Raw genomic sequence first — 14385 nt, forward strand, 5'->3', positions numbered from 1 at the left:
GCCTGCCTTGCACACTAAGTTCTAATTATATATAATACATGATAAACTAATCACAGTAAAACATCAAATGCATGGACTCTCCTTTAAAGAATAGATAAATAAAATTAAAAGCCATGTCTACTAGCTGGATCTAAATACAATGTTTTGGAGAAGAGGACACAAACCCTCTTTCATATCCCTGTGTTTTGTCATGGTCTTGTCAGGGTATAGGCTCAGTATATTCACACCATTGGGAATTTAAACAGAAAAATAAACATAAGGAAAATCCACACGCTTCAAGCAAAACTCCCGCTTAGACAAAAGGATAAAGAATAAGACATAGGGGGTTCTTGCTAGGATGTTTTCCTGTCTTCTGCTTTTTGTATGCCATGTGGAGCAACCAGTTTATTTCCAGCACTAGGAAAGCTCCACATTTTTCCATCCCTTAGGGGCCATGATCTATGTGCTTGATTTCTTTGCATTCAAATAAGTTCTCAGCCTCATCTCTGATTCAGTTGCTGTGTTTTTATTTCCTACTTCAGAATTGTACCTTTTCTCTCATGAAGACAGCTAAAACGTCTATGAATTAAGAAGCTGTTGCTGCCCACAGAATTGATATCTAGCTTTTGGCCCTGGGTAAGACCGTTACGATACATTAAATCGATTCCAGGAAATACTAGAATAATCTAGATTTCAAGCCAAAGAGCTCTCTGGTTATTGGCCATGTGCCAGGACCTTCTTGTTCTACAAAGAGACAGGATTGATAAACTGTCACAAGTGGTTCTAAGCTTAGAACTGAGAGACTCTGACCACACAGACACCATCACCAGGGAGAACAGAGGCATATGGAAACAAAGAAAGGAAAGAGGAGCAATCTGTTTCTAGAAGATTCTTATGAGACTTTATGTCTGAAATAGATACGCAGGCTATATTTTAATAAGTTGACAGTAAACAAAGTAAAAGCCTTCTTCTAGTGTTTAATAGTGCAAGAAAATGCGCAGATATTGACATTGTCAATCATTATCACTTCCACAGATAATATACAATAAGAAATCAATACATGTTCTTTGACAAATTATCTCTTTTTCTCAAGGAATAAGAAAAAATATTTTTGCATATTCTCTGTTTGCCCAAATTGCTGAGATAAAGGGATAAAGAAAAGGAGACATGGGAAGAAGGAAAAAAGGTAGAGATTTCAAGGAGGGAAGGAAGGAAAAAAGGGAGGAAGGAAGAGAAACATGAAAAAAATTTTAAAACCACATTTACAGAGCATAAAAACCTATGAGGGTAAAATATAAAAAATAGTTTTATTTTAAATGAAGAACTTTTGTAGTAAAGACTTTTTATCAGTCTTTCTTGGTGTACTAAAATTTACCTTATTATCTTTTTATAATCAACATTAAGCCTAGTTCCAAAAAACCAGCCGGTTCTCAATGAAAGTTACTAAAAGCAATCTGCAAATAAGATGAAACAGAAAAAAAAATTAGTCAGATGAATGACAAAAAGGCAACCATCCATTATAGAAAAAAAGCAGACAATATTAGTCACCCCTGTTACAACCTCATTTATTTGTCAATAATCCATGGATCAGCAAACCACATGCCTTTTTGAAAAAAAAGGAAAACTGGTTAAACTGGACATTTGAAGACAAAACTGGAGACAACACTTAGCTTATCCGATTACAAAATTAAAGCTGCAAATTCATTAACTGTTCTCAGAAAGAAGAACTGTATTATAGGATAATATGGTGAGTCAGAGAAGGCCCAGAAGCCCCTGTTTTTAAAATCTACTTTCCTATATCTCTTTCAAACAGGATCTTCTTCTTTCCCTGGGATCCAAATAAATCAATTCTAATAACACATTCAGAGTAGATTTTCATTGTTTTTCCTGTTGCCGATTATTATTTTAGAACTTTCTCTGTGATGGTTGCAGCTCATTATATTGGTTGCAGCCAAAAGAATGCATTATCTCCAATTATGTGCACAAAATCACACACACACATACACATGCACATACACCAACCACACACATAGACACATCCTTGACCTCTCTGTTCTGCCCAGGTACCACTACCTTCCTCTGCTTCTCTTTAAAGCAAACATGCCAGAAAAGGCAGATCTTTACTCAATGTATGTTTTTTTCATTCCCGCAATTCTCTGTTGAGTAGAGAATCAGCCCTTAACTGCCACACAAGATTAAAACTTGTACTATCGAGGTTATTGATGACATCACCAAATATTAATGTCTATTTGCAGGTTCATCACTTTCAACCTACCTGAAAATTGGTACACTGACCACCTTTACCTTAGGATGCTTATTTTTCCCAGATGCTAAAATAGTAATCTCTTTGGTTCTCGTATTGTTTTAGACACTTCCTCTCACGCACCGTGAGATTTGTTTCATTTTTCCAATGTCTTAATTTTTGAGTGCCCTAGGAGTCACTTGTTACAACACTTGTTTCTGTCTCTACCCACCTCCTGTGGATTCAGATATGATTGTATTACGTTTCTGAGAGTGCTTTAACAAAATGCCACAAAAATGAGTGGATTAAGCAATAGAAATGTATCTTCTTACAGTCGAGGAACCGTTTTACATGAATTTGAAGGCTGAGGCAGGAGTTGGGAGGGCTACATGCCATCTGCAGACCCTAGAAGAGAATCCATTTCTTGCCTCTTCTACCTTCTGGCAACTGTCTCCATTCCTTGACTTGTGGTCTTGGGCTGCATGACTGCAACTCCCTGACTCCATAGTCGTCTTGCCTAGTTCCATCATCTCTTCCTTTGTGTGTCTGTTCTCTTCTGTGTGTCTCTTAGAAGGACAATTGTCATTGTATTTTGGGGTTACCTCAATCATTGTAATAATCCACTTGAACTGCTGCAGCAAAAATGCCATAAACTAGATGGCTTATGAACTGGAAATGTATTTTTCACAATTCTGGAGACTGGGAAGTCCAAGATCGGGATACCAGGCTGGTTTGAGTTTTGACGAGGGCCTTCTACTGGGTTGAAGACCAAAAACTTCTCTCCCTGTGTCCTCACATGGTAGAAGGGGCAAACCAGTTTCCTCTAGCCTCTGATAAAAACACTAATCCCATTTTCAATTAAACGAGTTCTGCCATTTAAACTAACCACCGCCCAAGAGCCCCACCTATTAATACCACTACCTTGTGGATTAAGTTTTAAGAAATTTTGAGAAGACACAAATATTCAGACCTTGACAATAATCTGTGATGATCATCTCTTTATCTCAAGATTTTAAACTTAATTACATCTGCAAGATCCCTTTTTCCAAGTAACATTCACAGGTTCCAGGGATTTGATGTGAATATCTTCTGGGGGATCTTTTTTGTCTGACCCAGGGATCTATCAGCCAGTAACTCCAACATATAATTCTCTAATACACACATCTTCCATGGCATTTGGATTCTGTTTTCATATATGTGGCTGACATCTCCCTTTGTGAAATTCTCAGGTAATAAAGAAACGTACTACCCAGTTTTATTAGTCAGAGCTCAACAGGAGAAAAGGAAACAAAATATACGTACGACAGACATATTGAAGAAATTGGCTCACACAGTTTTGGGGACTGGCTGGATAATTTCCAAATTACAGAGAAAGCTGGAAAAGTAGGTTTGAATTCCAGAGCCTGAGCTGAAGTGGCTGTACACAGATAGAATTTATTAGAAATCAGGAAGGCTTTAGCTCTGCTTTTAAGGCCTTTCAAACAATTGATTCAGGCTCACCCCTTTTATCTAGATTATACTCCCTTCTTAAAGTCAACTGATTGTGGACTTCAATCATATCTGCTTTTATCACAACATCTAATTAGCATTTACTTGAATAACTGGTGATAGTAGCCTAGTTCAGTTAGCTTATCAAATAAACTATCTCATCATCATTCAATCTGTTTATTACTAAGTCTACCAAGACTCATTGTTTTAGAACTATTTTTTTCCTGTCTCTCAGGCCAAATAAGCATGTTGTTATGCTTAACTCTTGTCTTTCCCTCACATCCTAGACTCAGATAATCAGCAAATGCAAAGCATATTCAGAAATGTTCAGTTTCTCAGTAACTCCATCAGTACCCCTAGTTCAGAATGTCATGATTGCTCTCTTGAATTATTTCTATGCCTTTTAAAGTGATCTACAAACTCTCACAAATTATAGTATACTCAGCAGCTACTGAGATTACTTCTAGTATGTTTTCTTCTTGTTGCTTAAAAACTTCCAAGTGGGTCCTATTTTGGTCAAAGGAAGACCTCTGGCCAAAACGCTTGTTGCTCTTCCCCTTCCCACAAACTAAGTATCTCCAAATAAACTAAATCTGAACCATATCCTGTTCACAAAATTTTCATGCCTCTGTATGAAAATTACCTTGTACTATTAAATTTCAGTATAAACAATTATTCATGGCATTTTACATGTGGAATTGCCTGGTCTCTATCTCCCAGATTTGGCATATCATGATATGAGCTGGGTCCTTGACAGTTTTCATCCCAGTTACATCTTTAATGCATAGAAAAGTATTTGTTCAAAATAAATACTTGTCAAAAGAATATAATAATTAACACTGTGCAAAATCATATCAAAGGAAATACAATTCCTGAGGTACACTCTTTAAATTTAGCCTGGTCTACTTTCACATTAATGCAGTAGACCAAACGTGCTGTAGTTTCCATATAAAACCATAAGCTTTTTATCACTGAGGTTCAATGGCTGAAATTCTCTTGTTTTTTAGAAAATGTAATAGCATTAGTATTTTATCAGTATTTCATATGGATAAATGGTACATTCTACTTATTGTATGCTTTATAGATAAAATTTATAGCAACATAATATAAAATGTTATAAGCATTCTTTGGTTACATTAAAAATGTTGAGAAATGTTTTTGATTTTTCATCTGCATTTTCAAATAAATTCCACCATGATAGATTAAATTTCCCTTTGAATTGATAAGACATCTTGATATCCACAGGGACTCTAGGCATTATTGACTTTTTAATACTAGTTTGTTTATTATGCTATGCACCTTAGGCATTTTTAAACAAGAAATTAAATGTAGTCAATAAGTAATCTCTGTAACATTTAACATAATCTTTAAGTGAAAAATGCAATGCTTACAGTTATTCTTTAAAAATAAATTGACAAATAGTACCTCAACCTCATTCATCTGTTTGTCAAATAGTCACTGACAGTCTACATAATATTCTGTCCATGGAAAGCCCTGTCCACCCGCTCCATGGATTAAGACAGGTAAAACGAATGAAGTAAGAACTGCAGTGAGTGTCAGATAATGTGTTAAGGTTAAAAAATAGAAATGATAAGAGAGATAAACTGTGCAAGGTAGACTTTTTTTTTTATCAAGTGATCAAGGAAGGTATTTCAGATATAGTGTTATGTGAGCAGGAACCTGGAAGAACTGAACCATTGAGCCATCACGTATTTGGAGTCAGGAACAGCAAGAAGATTGAAAATATTCAAGAGCAATAGCAGGAAACACAGTCAAAGAGGTGGTGAGGGGAAAACCCAATCATGTAGTGCCTTCAAAACTATATTAGGGACTTGACTTTGATTTTGGAGAGTCACAAAGCCACTGGATGGTTCTGGGAGCTAAGAGTCATGATTTATCTTATATTTTGAAATGATCACTAGCATCTGAGAGATAGGGATAGAATAGCAAGTGCAGAAGCAGGGAGACCCGATAGGTAATCAGGACAGAGAAGGCGAGGTGTGGTTTTGACAGGAATCAGTTGTATGGGGCTCATGTTAGTATATTACTTCATATTATTGTACTGACGGTGCATAACACATTTGATATTTTATTTTCTATAATTTGTGATTGTAAAGTATCAATATACTGATCCCTGGGCCAATGATACTTAATAATAATAAAATGTATTGCAACATTTATTAACCATCCACTTGATGTGCTTCATAAACCTTCTTCTCTGTGTGCATATATGTTAGCAGTTTAATAATTCAAAATACTAGTTATGATATGTAATCAAAAACAATTTGAAACAGTACTTTCCATGGAAACAGAATATCAGATTTATGATGATTGACTGCTTGGTATGGAATAAAATCACATTGCTGCTGGATTTGATGTTATAAATTTGTTTCATTATAATTTAAATCAGCACATCTAAATAATTAGAATGGCCATTGGAGTAATTGATAAATTAGTGAAATTCTCTATCATTACCAAATTTCCTCATTACGCTTAAGTACATTAGGGACCTCCAAGCAGTGTACATTCCTTTGTACTCATAACTTAATTCCTTGCATTAAAGGTTTACTTTGGTTTCAAAAAATACTAGTAGTAAATGAAAGAAATATAAGATTATTCACATCCTTCTGGTATGTGAGATATTCCTTGAAAATGTATGTTTACAAGTTGCTTTGAAATATTTGAGTTAACAGAACATCATTAAGAATAACTGCAGGAGGGTATAAATGTTATCTTTATGACCTGAGAGAATTAAGCTGCCTCTTAAGCTCTAACCTTTCTAATGGGGAGTGACTCATAACTAGAAAAAAATATTGCAACTGCAAGAAAGTACTCTATAAAAGAAATTTAAAATTAATGGGATCTACATGCTAGTTTTACTTTTTCTTACATACTATCTTTAAGGATAAATTTAAGATTCTGAGAGGCTAATACTCTTACTGATAATAATAATTATACCAATTATTATAATGTTTATTAAGAACTTATTACTAGATATGATTATAAGAAATACACACATCTACCTGAGCCTGTGCACACATTCATAAAATCCTGTTAAATTCTCATAATAAGAATTGAATGAGGCCCTATATTGCATTTATTTTAAGATGTAGAAAATAGTTCAGTCCTGTGATTGACAGAGACCATAAATTTAAGAAGTGGAAGCTCTGGAGTTGGGTCCACCTCATCAAACTCAAACATGCTTTTTCTGAGTATGGTTTAAAATGAAATGGATAAAAATTAGAAAAATATTTCTGAACACTTTTTTTTCATTTTTAACAGCAAGCACTTAGTTAATGACCTAACTGAAAATATAAACTATTAACTTTTTTAAAAAGTAACAAAATGTTAGCCTTTTACAAGCTGTAAAATGCTTATTCATAATGACTTATCTATGAGGACATAGAGATAAGGGTAAGAAGGGAAAATAGTGAAATCTCAAAACAGTTGTATTAAGATCTTTCTCTGAATAAGCTGTTATATTTCCTAGAATTTAATGCAAGTGAAAGTAGTTAACACAATGGATTAAAATATGCATCAAACAGTGATCCATAGCTATTGCTTTTAATTTGTTGCCAATAATTTTGTTTTATAAAGGTACTCAACTTAAAGACATACTAAATCATTTACTTAAAAACATTTATATCCATAGCTCTATGGAGCAGCATATAAGAAATCTAATTGTTTAGGTGTAGAGATAATATATAAAAATAATGAGTGAAATATAAAACTATGTGTACTGTCTTATGAAGATTTAGACTATAATCATAGAATTTTTTTTTCATGTTTTAATTTGTTGGTTATCAAAGGAACATTTTCTTGGCCAGATACCTAAGCAAGAGGACCATTATCTTATTTTTGGCCCAATGGGAAAATTTTAAATTTCAAACTCTCAGTAACAACAGTCATTAGAAATTGGCACATTTGATGTATCTGATTGGTACTTTAACTAGATAAGAAGTTTAATTATACTAAAAGCAACTATTTATAATCTCACACTAAACGTTGAAATAACTAAATGTGTTTCAAATATCTCTTTTTATTTGAATATCAGGTTATCAAACATATTTTTAAATATAATTTCAGAAAACAAATCAAATTTTACACTGAATTTATTAATGCAGCTATGTTTTCTTAATACGATGACTAAAACATTCATTGATTTTTTGAGGAGGAGGGGAACCTGTTTTAATTGATTTTGGTTTTGGCAGAGAATTCCTGCTAGTTGAAAGTGGAACAATTTGAGCATTAAAATAAAAATAAATAAATAATGATAGTTTAAAGTCATTACAAATAAAAAGTCTTTAATAAAAAAAGATGCAAAAAGTCTTTGAAGACTGCTAGAAGACAATTTTCTGAAATGTGTAAGTATAAGTAAAGAGAAAGAGTTTATCGTGTACATGGCTTTCTTCAACTTACTGTACTTAATGGTCTGACAACGTTGATGAAGTATAGTGGCTTTTTATTTAAAAGAAGAACGGTTAATGATAAACTCAAGAAAATTGATTAGAAAGTCAATATTTTGTAATTCTTCATTAAAACACATAGAAATAGGTAATGGTCGTCAGCAGTTATCAAATCATTTCATAAAATGTTGAACTGAACATTTGAAAAATGGATCAATCCGCCCCCACAATCCAATCATCTCCCACCAGAAACTTCCCTCAACAGTGGGAATTAAAATTCAACATGAGACACGGGTGGGGGCACAGAGACAAATGATATCATTCCACCCTTGGGCCCTCCAAAATCTTGTGTCCTTCTCACATTTTAAAACATAATCATGTCTTCCCAACAGTCCCCCAAGTCATTATAGCATTAACCCAAAAAAGTCTCATCTGAGACAAGGCAAGTCCCTTCCACCTATGAGCCTATAAAATTAAAAGCAGGTTAGTAACTTCCTAGATGCAATGGGGGTACAGGCATTGGGTAAACACAGTCATTCCAAATAGGAGAAATTGGCCAAATCAAAGGAGTAACAGGCCCCATGCAAGCTCAAAATCCAGTGGGGCTGTCATTAAACCTTAAAGTTGCAAGATGATCTTTTTTGACTCCATGTCTCATATCCAGGTCAAGCTGATGCAAGAGGTGGGTTTCCATGGCCTTGGGCAGTTCTGACTCTGTGGCTCTGCAGAGTGCACCCTGTGTCTGTGTTCACAGACTGGGTGCCTGCAGCATTTCCAGGTACATGGTGCAGGCTGTCAATGGACCTACCATGCTGGAGGAAGATGACGCTCTTCTCACAGCTCCACTATGCAGTGTCCCGGTGAGAACCACGTCTGGGGGTTTCAATCCCACATTTCCTTTCCGCACTGCCCTAGTAAAGGTTCTCCACGAGGGCTCTGCCCCTGCAGCAGACTACCTCAACATCTAGGCATTTGCATACATCCTCTGAAAGCCAGGTGGAGGCTTCCAAGTGTCTATTTTTGCCTTCTGTGCAATAGCAGACTCAACATCACATGGAAGCCACCAAGACTTAGGGCTTGTACCTGATGAAGCGACAGCCTGAGCTGTGCTTTGGCCCCTGTTAGCCACAGCTGAAGCTGGAGTGACTGTGACAGACGGTGCTGTACGTCAGATTGCACAGAGCAACCGTGCCCTGGGTCAAGCCCACAAAAAACAGATTTTCCTCCTAGGCCTCCAGGACTGTGATGACAGGGGCTGCCTCAAAGGTCTCTGTCATTCCCTGAAGAAATTTTCTCCATTGTCTTGACTTTTAATATTTGGCTTCTCTTTACTTAAGCAAATTTCTGCAGTTGGCTTGAATTTCTCCCCAGAAAAAGTGGATTTCTTTTCTACCACATGATCAGGTTAACAAATTTTCCCAACTTTTATATTCTGATTCCCTTTCAAACATAAGTAGCAATTGCAAACTATCTCTCTGTGAACACATATGCTGTTAGGAGCAGCCAGGCTATCTCTTAAATGCCTTGCTGCTTAGAATTATCTTCTGCCAGATACCCTAAATCATCTATCTCAAATACAAAGTTCCATATATGCCTAAGGCAGGGTCCCTATTCTGTCGGTCTCCTTGCCAAAGCATTTGTTCCAGTTCCCAATAAGTTCCTCGTCTCCATCTGAGACCACCTCAGCCTGGACTCCACTGCCTATATAACTATCAGCATTTTGGTCATGACAATTCAACAGGTCTCCATGCAGTTCCAAGCTTTACGTCATCTTCCTGTCTTCTTCTGAGCCCTCCAAACTGTTACAACCTCTGACCATTATCCAGTTTCAAAGTCGCTTCCATATTTTCAGGTATCTTTACAGCAATACCGAACTCTTTATACCAATTTTCTTTTAGTCCATTCTGGCACTACTATAACGAACTACCTGAGATTGAGTAATTTATGAAGAAAAGAGATTTCATTGACTCACAGTTCCACAGTCTATACAGGAAGCATTGGTAGGAGGCCTCAGGAAACTTACAATCATGGCGAAGGCAAAGGGAAAGCAAACACCTTCTTCACATGTTGGCAGGAGACAGAGAGTGTGAGAGGGAAGTGCCACACACTTTTAAACCATCAGATCTTGTGAGAATCAACTCACTATCATGAGAACAGCATGGGGGAACTCTACCCTTATGATCCAATCACCTCCCACCAGGTTACTCCCCCAACATTTGGAATTACAATTCAACATGAAATTGGAGCAGAGGCACAAAGGCAAGCCACATCATAGCATTAAACACAAATGGTCATGCAGTACCCATAGTTGAGTATTGTTTTGATCTCCTTAAGTCCATTATACATAACTAAAAGAATTCTGGCAAATTTTAATTTACTAATTGGATATTCTATATTAATCAATTTAGAATAGAATCTAAAGAGGGACACAGAGTAACAAAAATTTTATAGGATATTTTAAATGTAAAACTAAATTAAAGGTAAGAGGATTTTTTTTTTTTTTTTTTTTTTTTTTTTGTAATTTGGAAGTTACTTACACTTTTAACATTACATATAAGAATTAAAATTGTTATTTGGGTGGCCGAGGCAGGCAGATCACAAGGTCAGGAGTTCGAGACCAGCCTGACTAACATGGTGAAACACTGTCTCTACTAAAAATACAAAAACTAGCCAGGTATGCTGGTGCACACCTGTAATCCCAGCTACTCAGGAGGCTGAGACAGGAGAATGGCTTGAACCCCAGAGGCAGAGGTTGTAATGAGCCAAGATTGTGCCACTGAACTCTAGCCTGGGTGACAGAGCAAGACTCCATCTCAAAAACAAAATTAATATTGTTGGCCAGGCACAGTGGCTCATGGCTATAATTCCAGCACACTGGGACTTTGGGAAGCGGAGGCCAGCAGATCACTCGAGGTCAAGTGTTTGAGACTAACCTGGCCAACATGGTAAAATTCCATCTGTACTACTAATATAAAAATTAGCCACACATTGTGGTACATTCCTGTAATCCCATCTACTTTGGAGGCTGAGGCAGGAAAATCACTTGAACCTGGGAGGCGGAGGCTGCAGTGAGCCAAGATGGTGCCACTGCACTCCAGCCTGGGTAAGAGCAAGACTCCATCTCAACAAAAAGGATTAAAATGGCTAATATAACAGCTACAGTTGGGTTGTATAACGTGTGAGTGAGGAGAAGTTATACTTAATTTAATTTAGGTTCTTAGTGCAAAATTTGCATTTTAATATTATTTGTATAGCTAAAGTATGTAATGTGAAAGGAAAAGATTGTTTTTGAAGTTGTCTATGAGCTTATTGTTTCATTTAAATGTTCTGGTAACATGAGAGGGAGATATCCAGGTTGTGATGCAGTACTTTTGTGCTTCTTTTTGTGTTTCTCCACCCTCTTATCCTGGCAGGATTCTTATATCATATAAAATTCACTACCGTCTATACAGAAAAGCTACATGATGGCCCACAGATCACCAGGATGAGGTTACTCACAGGACTACCTTAGTAGTCATATCAGGGCAATTCACTTAACAAATGCTGAATGACACTAATAGACCAGGCTCATCAGATGCAGAACAAGATTTGAAACTTATAATATTGAAAACAGGCAGGAAGTAAAACCTTAGACGTAGCCACTCAGTCTATGTGCATTTTCTAAACTTTACCTATATTTTTCTCAAGGCATCAGTGATGGTATATTACCCCTTTTTTGTAAATACCTGTCTGTGCCTAATGAATAATAAACAGCTAGAATCAGGACTTCTTTTTATTCATTTTTATTCTTTGCTTCTAATGCAGTGTCTGGTCTATAATTATGCTCAATATACCTTTCGTTAATTAAATTGAAATGTAAGTGAATGAATAAACTCACAGGTGTTTCTTCAGTCTAAATAGAAATCGTATTTTTTGAATGATTCTTAAAATCATTTGCCCTATTATTTTACTTGCAAGAGCTCAAACAATTATGGAAATGTTCTATACTTTCTAACAAATAATGCGAAAATTTACTTCATAGTGAATAACATAATAACTAATTTAACATAAGAACTTATTTAAGTTATAGAAAAAACAGATTGCTTGTTTGTCTAAATATTATTTCTTACAATTTCTGTGGAGTTGGAACAAAATTAGAAATACACACAAACAGAATTTATATTTATCTTCAAAATTTCTATTTAATTATTTTGTAAATGCAATTAAAATACTGAAACACATTGTGAGTAAATGCAACATGCTGTCTTATTCTGTTTTGTGTTACTATAACCAAATGCCAAAGACTGGATAATTTATAAAGAACAGAAATTTATTGCCTCAGATTTTAGAGGCAGAGAAGTCCAAGACTAAGGCACCAGCATTTGGTCTGGGAAGGGCATTCTGGCCATGTCTCCACAAGGCAGAAGGTAGAAGGGCTAGCTAGCCAAATGCTGAATGAAGCTTTGTTTATAAAGGCCTTAATCCCATTCATGAACAAGAAGCTCTCATGGCCTTCATGATCACCTCTTGATGAACTCACTTCTTAATACCTTCACGTTGGCAATACCTTCACGTTGGACAGGCCATGTTCAAACCATAGCAAATACCATGCAGACATAATAGTTTACTCTGCAAAGTATACAATGAGCAATATAATTACTTTAAGGATGTTTTTATAGATGTTAAAAATCATCATGACTTTTGGGCACTAAAATTACTTATTTTTAGGTCAGACTATCTGGTGTTATTAGGACAGTGATTTAAAGACATATGTTTAACCTCTTGATTGTACTTACACAGTAACTTCCATTTTATGTCTAAAATGCTGCAAATTTTGAAAAACTCATTATTTAAGCACCCTGCTGCCCCAGGATAGTTAACTTTTCAATCAAAAGTGTTTTAGACTCTGTTCAGTTTAGTTTAGTTTTAGTTCACATAATAACTATTCCATTAGTTCACATAATAACTACCCCATTAACCCATATTTGCAATGCTCTCAGGTATGACATATGTAACTCTGCAAGTAAAAAGAACAACATATGTAAAATAAAAAATCTCACTGACTGGATGTCAAATTTGCTTTATCTCTCTGGAAGTATGTAAGATCTCTTCATATGGATTTTTTGCTAAAAGTTGTGTTTAACAAATCATCCTTATAAATATAAATAAAAAATTATCTGATTTACATATATGTAATGAAACTGAATCTGATGACTGAATTTAAAGTTTAAGACATTATAAACATTTTAATTATTTTATTTATACATGTAGGAAATAATCCAACCCCTTGGATAAGCTTTTGAAAGTAGATAGAGCCAAATACCCAGGGCTCAAAACTCTAAATAAATAATAAATAAATAAATAAATAATGATGAATCAAAGTACTGAAAAAAATATGAAATGAGAAATTTATGCCTGGGGTTCTAACCTACCGAGAAACAAATATAAGAATTACAATGACTTTTTGTTAGAAACCACACAGCTAATAGGGGCATGAAGGAAAATACTTAATGTGTTAAAAGAAGAACAAATATAATCTGGAATACTGTATACAGTGAAATTATCATTCAAGAGTAAATATTTCTTTCAGCCTATTTAACTTGGGAAATAATTTAAAACATTTATTATAATCACCTGACAATTGATAGAAATATCTAGGTAGAGATATTTATTTTCTCATTTACTTATAATATAAATTAGCTTAGTCTAATATTCTAACATTTTCTTTACTGAGGGGAGACGTTTAACTTTCAATTTTTTAAATTTAAATATGTATGGAAAATTCTGAGCTTTTTACTAGACATACTATGTACAAATTATAAATAATATAAATAGAGTAAGAAAAATAAAACAGACAAAACTTAATCACCGCTTTACCCCCCAAAAAAATTAATAAAAGGAGGAAAAAGGAAACATAGTATGACACATAGAAATAGAAGTAAGACAGTAGACATAAGGAAGCAAGCCACCAAGGAGAAAGCTTCTACAATTTGTCAAGCACAAAACAACACACAAGCAGATAAACATGTCTATGTCTTTAAAATAATGGATGCCAAAAGCATAATTTCCTAGACATTTTCAGATTAAAATTAAAGAAACTGGCCAGGCGGGATGGCTCATGCCTATAATCCCAGGATTTAGGGAGGCCAAGGCAGGCGGATCACTTGAGGTTACGAATTCAAGATCAGCCTCACCAACACAGCAAAACCCCACCTCTACCAAAAATCCAAAAATTAGCTGGGCATGGTGGCACATGTCTGTAGTCCCAGCTACTCAAGAGGCTGAGATGAA

Source organism: Aotus nancymaae, unplaced genomic scaffold (genome assembly GCF_030222135.1).
Source record: "Aotus nancymaae isolate 86718 unplaced genomic scaffold, 86718_ANA_hifiasm-v0.15.2.pri h1tg000014l, whole genome shotgun sequence".
In the NCBI taxonomy this organism is placed as follows: Eukaryota; Metazoa; Chordata; class Mammalia; order Primates; family Aotidae; genus Aotus; species Aotus nancymaae.